Source organism: Mustela putorius, unplaced genomic scaffold (assembly GCF_011764305.1).
Source record: "Mustela putorius furo isolate JIRA1106 unplaced genomic scaffold, ASM1176430v1.1 tig00000592_pilon_pilon_pilon, whole genome shotgun sequence".
NCBI lineage: Eukaryota > Metazoa > Chordata > Mammalia > Carnivora > Mustelidae > Mustela > Mustela putorius.
Window position 1 is genome coordinate 10771088 of NW_025421426.1, and position 7367 is coordinate 10778454.

Here is a 7367-nt window from a genome sequence, read left to right on the forward strand (position 1 = left end):
ACGGACAGAGATCACAAGTAGACAGAGAGAGAGGGGGAAGCAGGCTCCCCGTTGAGCAGAGAGCCCGATGCGGGGCTCAATCCCAGGACCCTGGAATCATGACCTGAGCCGAAGGCAGAGGCTTTAATCCTCTGAGCCACCCAGGCACCCCAAGACCTCAGCAACTTCTTAATCTTTCTAGTGTGCCCCCGGAGAAGCCGGGCATGCCCTATCCCCCACCTCCACCAACACACACAGGAGCAAATACTTGGCCTCTGCCTGGAGAGGGGCCACGGCTGGCCCAACTGCGCGGAGCAGATTGGGGCCAAGCCCTGGGTCCTGGCCCTTTCCAGAGCCTTCCCGTGTCAGCTCCACTGGGCTCCTCCTCCCCTGCCTTCCCAGAACGAGTTTTCAAACACCCCCCCCCCACCCCGATGGAGTTGCATAAACTGTATTGAAAAAAAGTCCAGTGTACAGAAGAATGTGGAATAAAAAGTGAAAGCTTCTCCTCGACCCCATCTTCATTCTCATTTCCAGAAGTAACCGCTGAGAACTAAACGGGGACCACCCTTCCAGACCTTTGTCTGCAACCTAATCTCCGTATCTCAAATGATTTTTCCAGAAAAAAAACGGGCCACACCACACACATGGTTCAGGAGCTCCCTTTCTCTCACACTCTTTCTTTCCCCGTCAACACAGAGTCAACTTTTTTTTTTTTAATCATCTGCATCACATTGTATAATGTGGGATTAATTTCCCTGTCCCTGTTCCCTGGTTCCTGTTTCTTTGTTGGACGTTTAGGCTGCTACCAATTTCACAGGAATTCTAACGAGGCTTTAGAGAAACCCGTGGTGCTAATAGCTTGTGGCCTGGCACTCCTGTTTCTGTCTGATAAACTCCTATGGGGGGAGGGCTGGGTTAATTCTGACCTATCTACCAAATTACTGTAGACAGTGGGACCAAATGACATGGCTATCAGCGGTGCTTAAACTGGCCCTTCCCCTCCACGAGGCCCCAGAAAACAGTGAGGCCCCTCCGGCAGAGGTGCACCTCCTCCCTGTCCTCCTCTGCGTCCCCACCCCCGGCCACCCTTCCTGTCCCTTCCTCCCAGAGGCTGGCTGGACTCTGCGGTGTGGGCACGAAGACCAAAGACGTGTTCTCAGGGAAGAGAAGGGGAGCCAGAACCTCAACCAACGTGCACCCGCCTCCATGAATATTCCCTCCGCCTTGACATTCAGCCCACTTCCCGCGCTTTGTCGGGTGTCCTGCCCACACTCCCAGGGCTTCCCCCACCTGCACACACCCTCCTCCTCTCACGCCTGCAGGTTCAGCCACAGGCAGAGGGAATAAGGGGCCTAGGATCTGTAAGGACCCTACACCCACACAAGCTGGAAGCAGGACCTTTGAGCCAATGGAGTCCACACATAGGCCATTGATGGGCCCCAGGTTTCTTTCAGAAAAAAAATTTTTTTTTACAAATGTATCAATGTACAAGAATTTAAAAAATCAAATAGAGAGGGGCGCCTGGGAGGCCTCAGACCCCTCTGCCTTCGGCTCGGGTCGTGATCCCAGGGTCCTGGGGTTGAGCCCCACATTAGGCTCTCTGCTGGGAGGCAAGCCTGCTTCCCCCTCTCTCTCTCTGCCTGCCTCTCTGTCTACTTGTGATCTCTGCCTGTCAAATAAATGAATAAAATCTTAAAAAAAAAAAAAAAGCTGCTTCCTTCGGTATTTATTTCCATTTGTCTAAATCGCATGACCATCCTGTTATTCCTTCCTCTTTTGGTTTTGAGCGTTATCAAGCGGGTTCCTTTCTACTATTGGACTCCAGATCTCACCCATCCAAATACACACTCCGCTTTTCCTAAAGTTAATACTTCCTCCTTTGAGGGTTTGAAACATTGAACACACACACACACACACACACACACACACACACACGACAATTCTCTCTTAAACTCTGTCAGAGCAGGACACATTCTCTTCATACAATGATATGATAGTTTTGGTTCCTTTGTTTGTTTTGTATTTCATCCTTCCGGGAGCCTCTCACATTCTTCTCTTCTCACTTGGACAGCGGCTCAGTTGTCAACCTGGCCCCTCCCTTCTCATCCCTCTGCAAGTTCCCTGCAAGTCTCTCTCCTTGTTGGAGGTCCTGTTTCTTGGATCCTCTGTCTCTTTCTTCCTTCCCTTCCTTCCTTTCTTCTTTCTTCTTTCTTAATTTCAAATTGTGGGTAAATCTATTTAACAAAGTTTGCCGTTTCAACCATCTTTTTTTTTAAATCAATTAATTTTTTAAAAAATTTATTTGACAGGCAGAGATCACAAGTAGGCAGAGAGGCAGGCAGAGAGAGAGGAGGAAGCAGGCTCCCCGCTGAGCAAAGAGCCTGATGCGGGGCTCGATCCCAGGACCCTGGGATCATGGCCTGAGCCGAAAGCAGAGGCTTTAACCCACTGAGCCACCCAGGCGCCCCTCAACCATCTTTTTAAAAAAGATTTTATTTGAGAGAGCGAGAGAGTGAGAGAGAGCACAGGAGCGTGAGCGCGGTGGGGCCGGGAGAGAGGGAAGAAGGGCAGAGGCAGGGGCAGAAGCAGGCTTCCCGCTGAGCAAGGAGCCCCACGAGGCTCTATCTCAGGACCCTGAGATCATGACCAAAGGCAGATACTTAACCGACTGAGCCACCCAGGTGCCCCCATTTCAACCATCTTTACGTGAACAATTCAGCAGCATTAGGTACGTTCACAACGTTGTACAACCACCATCACCTATTTACAAGACTTCATCGCTTCGAAGAGAGACTCTGTAACCATTAAGCAATAATCATCCCTTTCCCTCCTCCCAGCCTCTGGTAACCTCCAATCTACTTTCCGTCTCTATGGACCTGCCTATTCTAGATATTTCTTATAAGGGACTCACGGAATATTTGTCCTTTTGTGCCTGGCTTATTCCACGTAGCATCATGTCTTCAGGGTTTTTCCATGTTGTTTAATCCTTCTTTACGGTTGAATAATATTCTGTTGTACGGGTAGACTACGTTTTGTCTACCCACTCATCTATGAACAGACACTCGGGTTCTTTCCACCTCTAGGCTGTTGTGAGTAAGGCTAAAGTGATTACTGGCAACAAGTATCTGTTTTCAGATTTTTCAGGTGTCTACTTAGGAGTGGAATTTCTGAGTAATGTGATAATTCTAGGTTTAGCTTTTTGAGAAGGCAAACCCCTCCTCAAGCAGCCAGCCTGTTTTCCAACCTAGTACACTCCAACCAATGGTTTCCCCACACCCTTGCCAACAATTATTATTTTCCAATTTTGTGATGACAGCCATCCTGGTGGGTGTGAAGTGGTAGCTCATGGTGGTTTTCATGGGCATTTCTCTAATGACAAAGCGGTGGAGCATCTCTTCATGTGTTTGTTGGCATTTGCACATCTTTGGAGAAAGGTCTAGGCAAGACCTCTGCTCATTTTTTATTCGGGTTGTTTGTCTTTTTGTTGTTTAGTGTTAGGGGTTCTCTATATATTCTGGATATTGAACCCTTGACAGATGGACAATTTGTGAGTATTTCCTCCCAGTCTATAGATTGTCTTTTCACTTTCTTGACAAAGTCCTTTGATGCACAGAAGTTTTTCATTTTGATGAACTTCAACTGTTTTCTTCTTTTGTTGCTTGTGCTTTTGGTGTCGCATCTAGACCTCACTGTCAATTCTGAAATCATAACGATTTACCTCTGGGTTTTGTTCTAAGGATTTTATGGTCTTAGCTCCTATATTTAGGTCATTGGCCCATTTGAGTTCCATTTTTATATGGTATAGGTAGGCATCTAACTGCATGTTTTTCACGTGCGGAGATCCAGTTGTCCCAACACCCTCTGATGGAGAGACTGTTCTTTCCCCATTGAATGAACGAACACTCTTTTCAAAAATCAGTTGGCCGTAGGGGTGCCTGGGTGGCTCAGTGGATTAAAGCCTCTGCTTTTGTCTTGGGTCATGATCCAAGGGTCCTGGGATCGAAGCGCACATTGGACTCCCTGCTCGGCGGGGAGCCTGCTTCCCTTCCTCTCTCTCTGCCTGCCTCTCTGCCTACTTGTGATCTCTCTCTCTGTCAAATAAATAAATAAACAAATAATCTTTAAAAAAAAATCAATTGGCTGTAGATGTTTGGGGGTATTTTTGCACTCTTAGTTCTCTCCAGTTGGTCTCTATGTCTGTTCTTATGCCGGTATCACACTGTCTTGATTATATTTGCAGCAAGTTTTGAAATCAGAAAATCAGAGTCCTCCTACTTTGTTCTTTTTCAAGACTGTTTTGGCCTTTAGGGTTCTCTTGCTCTTCCACATGGATATGAGGTTTGGCTTTTCTGTTCCTACAATGAAGGCCATTGACATTTTGATAGGGTTTGAACCTGTTGGTCACTTCGGGTAGTGGTGACATGTTAACAATCTTAAGTCTTCCTAAACATGAGCACAGATGTCTTTCCATTTAATCAGGTCTTCTTCAATTTCTTTCAGCAAGGGTTTGTCGCTTTTAGTATATAAGCCTTTCACCTCCTTTAAATTTATTCCTAGGTATTTTATTCCTTTAGATGCTGTTGCAAGGGGAATTTCTTTCTTCCTTTCCTTTTTGGATTGTTTGTTATAGAAACACAAGTGACTTGATTTTTTTGTGTTAATCTTATACCCTGCACCTTTGCATAAATTTTTGGCTTTAGCGGATTGCTTGTTGATTTTTTGGTATATAAGATCATGTCATCTATGAATAGAAATAATTTTACTTATTCCATTCCAATTTAGGTGCCCTTTATTTATTTCCCTTTTTTAAAAAAGATTTTTATTTATTTATTTGACAGACAGGGATCACAAGTAGGCAGAGAGGCAGGTAGAGAGAGAGGGGGAAGCAGGCTCCCTGCTGAGCAGAGAGCCCGATGCGGATCATGACCAGAGCCGAAGGCAGAGGCTTAACCCACTGAGCCACCCAGGCGCCCCGACTCTCACATTTTTAAAAAAAGATTTCATTTGGGATACCTGGGTGGCTCAGCCAATTAAGTGTCTGCCTTCGGCTCAGGTCATGATCCTACAGTCCTGGGATCGAGCCCCGCATCAGGCTGTCTGTTAAGTGCGGAGCTTGCTTCTTCCTCTCCCTCTGCCTGCTGCTCTGCCTGCTTGTGTTCTCTCTCTGTCAAAGAAATAAAAACAGTCTTTTAAAAAAGACTGTATTTATTTTGCGAGAGAGTGAGCGAGCTAGCATGAATGGTAGAGAGGAGAGAGGGATAAGGAGACTCCCCTTTAAGCAGGGGGTCCAGGAAGTATCTATCCCAGGACCGTTATACTCTCACTTTGATGGAGCAATCCTCCAGGGGGGTTCTGAGGAAAGGTTTATAGGAGATTAAAGTTTGAAACTTTGTATGCCTTCAGATTTAACTGACAACTTGGCTAGGCACAGAACTCTAGGGAGGAAATAACTTTCCTTTGGAATTGTGCAGATGTTGCTCCACTTCCTTGCTTCCAGCATTGCCACTGGGTTCGATGTTATTGATTCATGTTCCTTTGGATGAGACCTGTCTTATTCCCTCTGGAAGCTTTTAAATCTTCTCTTTGTTCTCATTATTCTGATATTTTGCACTAATGTAGCTTAGTGTCATTCCTTTTACATCCATTGTGTTGGGCATTCAGTGTAACGTTTTAGTTTGGCCACTACTACCTTTCAACTCTGTGAACGTTACTTTAAAAAAAAAAGTTTTTAAAAAAATATGTAATTTCTCTGTTCCTTTTTTTTCTTTTAAAGGTTTTATTTATTCATATGACACAGAGAGAGAGAGATCACAAGCGGGCAGAAAGAGAGGGGAAAGCAGGCTCCCCGCTGAGCAGAGAGCCCGATGTGGGGCTCGATCCCAGGAATCTGGGACCATGGCCTGAGCTGAAGGTAGAGGCTTTAACCCACTGAGCCATCCAGGTGCCCCTAGTCCTCTAATTTTTAAAGTTCTTTCCCCTTTTTCTTTCCTTGTCTTTTTCTTCTTTTTTCCCCAAGATTTCATTTATTTATTTGAGAGAGAGAGAGAGCATGAGAAGGGGGAGGACCAGAGGGAGAAGCAGACCCCCCACCGAGCAGGCAGCCCGATGCGGAACTCAATCCTGGGACTCCAGGATCATGACCTGAGTCAAAGGCAGTCGCTTAACCAACTGAGCCTTGTCTTTTTCTTCTACTTTCTGGGCACTATCAACTTTATCTTTCAACCTGTGTGTTGAATCATCCCTGCCATCAGTTTTAAATTTCCCAAAGTCCTTTCTTGCCTCTCAATGTTTCTTTTTCTGGGATAGCAGCCATGGCTGGTAGAGGGAGAACTTCCACAAGGGGAAGGATCAGTTCTTCTTCTGTGATGAGTAGGGGAGAAGGAAGGAGGGATATGGGTGGAAGAAGACTGGCAGATGAGGCGGCAGGAAGGTGGGGGTATTCCTTCTGATGACTTCCATTTTCTCTGTGAATGAGCATGACAATGAGCACATATATTAAGACAACAAGGGAAGTTAACAGGGCAGGAGGTTTGAAGACAGTGAAAAGGGAAATCAAAGGTAATACACTGTTCAAAAACCCAGCTGCTTCCTGGGCAGCCCTGAGGGTCCACACTGAAGCTGGAGACCATCAGTCAACCATGGCACCAGTGGGCTTAGTCAGATTAGCTCCGGGTAAAGGTGTGGAGAAGATGGGCGTGGACAGCTCCGTGGTTGGTGTTCTAGCCGAGCAGTCTGGAAGAGCAGCGGGGCCAAGAAATCAAGGATATTGACAACAAAGGGGTTGATGGGATTGGACAGGGCATGTCTGCTGCTTTTGTTTGCTCACGGTCTCTGGGAAACTTAATGAAGTTTGACGGTTTAGCTTGACATTTTCCACCTGAAAGTTTGATGTTACTTTTTTTTTTTTTTAAAGATTTCATTTATTTATTTATCTATCAGAGAGAGAGAGAGAGAGAGAGAGAGAACACGCGCACACACAAGCCAGAGGAGCGGCAAGCAGAGGGAGAAGCAGACTCCCCGCTCAGCAAGGAGCCCGAAGCAAAGTGAGACTCCGTCCCAGGACCCTGGGATCTTGACCTGAGCCGAAGGCAGACGCTTAACGACTGAGCCACCCAGGGGTCCCAGTTTGATGTTATTTTAAAAACTGTAGGGCTTCGCTGAATTTTCCACCCCTGTCCACTGTTTCTGGAGGTTCCCATTGTTTACGTTTCTCTGTGTAGACAAGTAGACTGGTTTATCTTTACCCTTTGTTCCTTACCTTTAAAATAGAATAAGGACCCCCTAACAATAAAGGGAATGCTTTATTCTCTTCAATAATGGCGCTATTGATATTCATTTTGGTGTTTTCTGGATGTTTTACCATGAAAATAGAAACAGACTCTGAC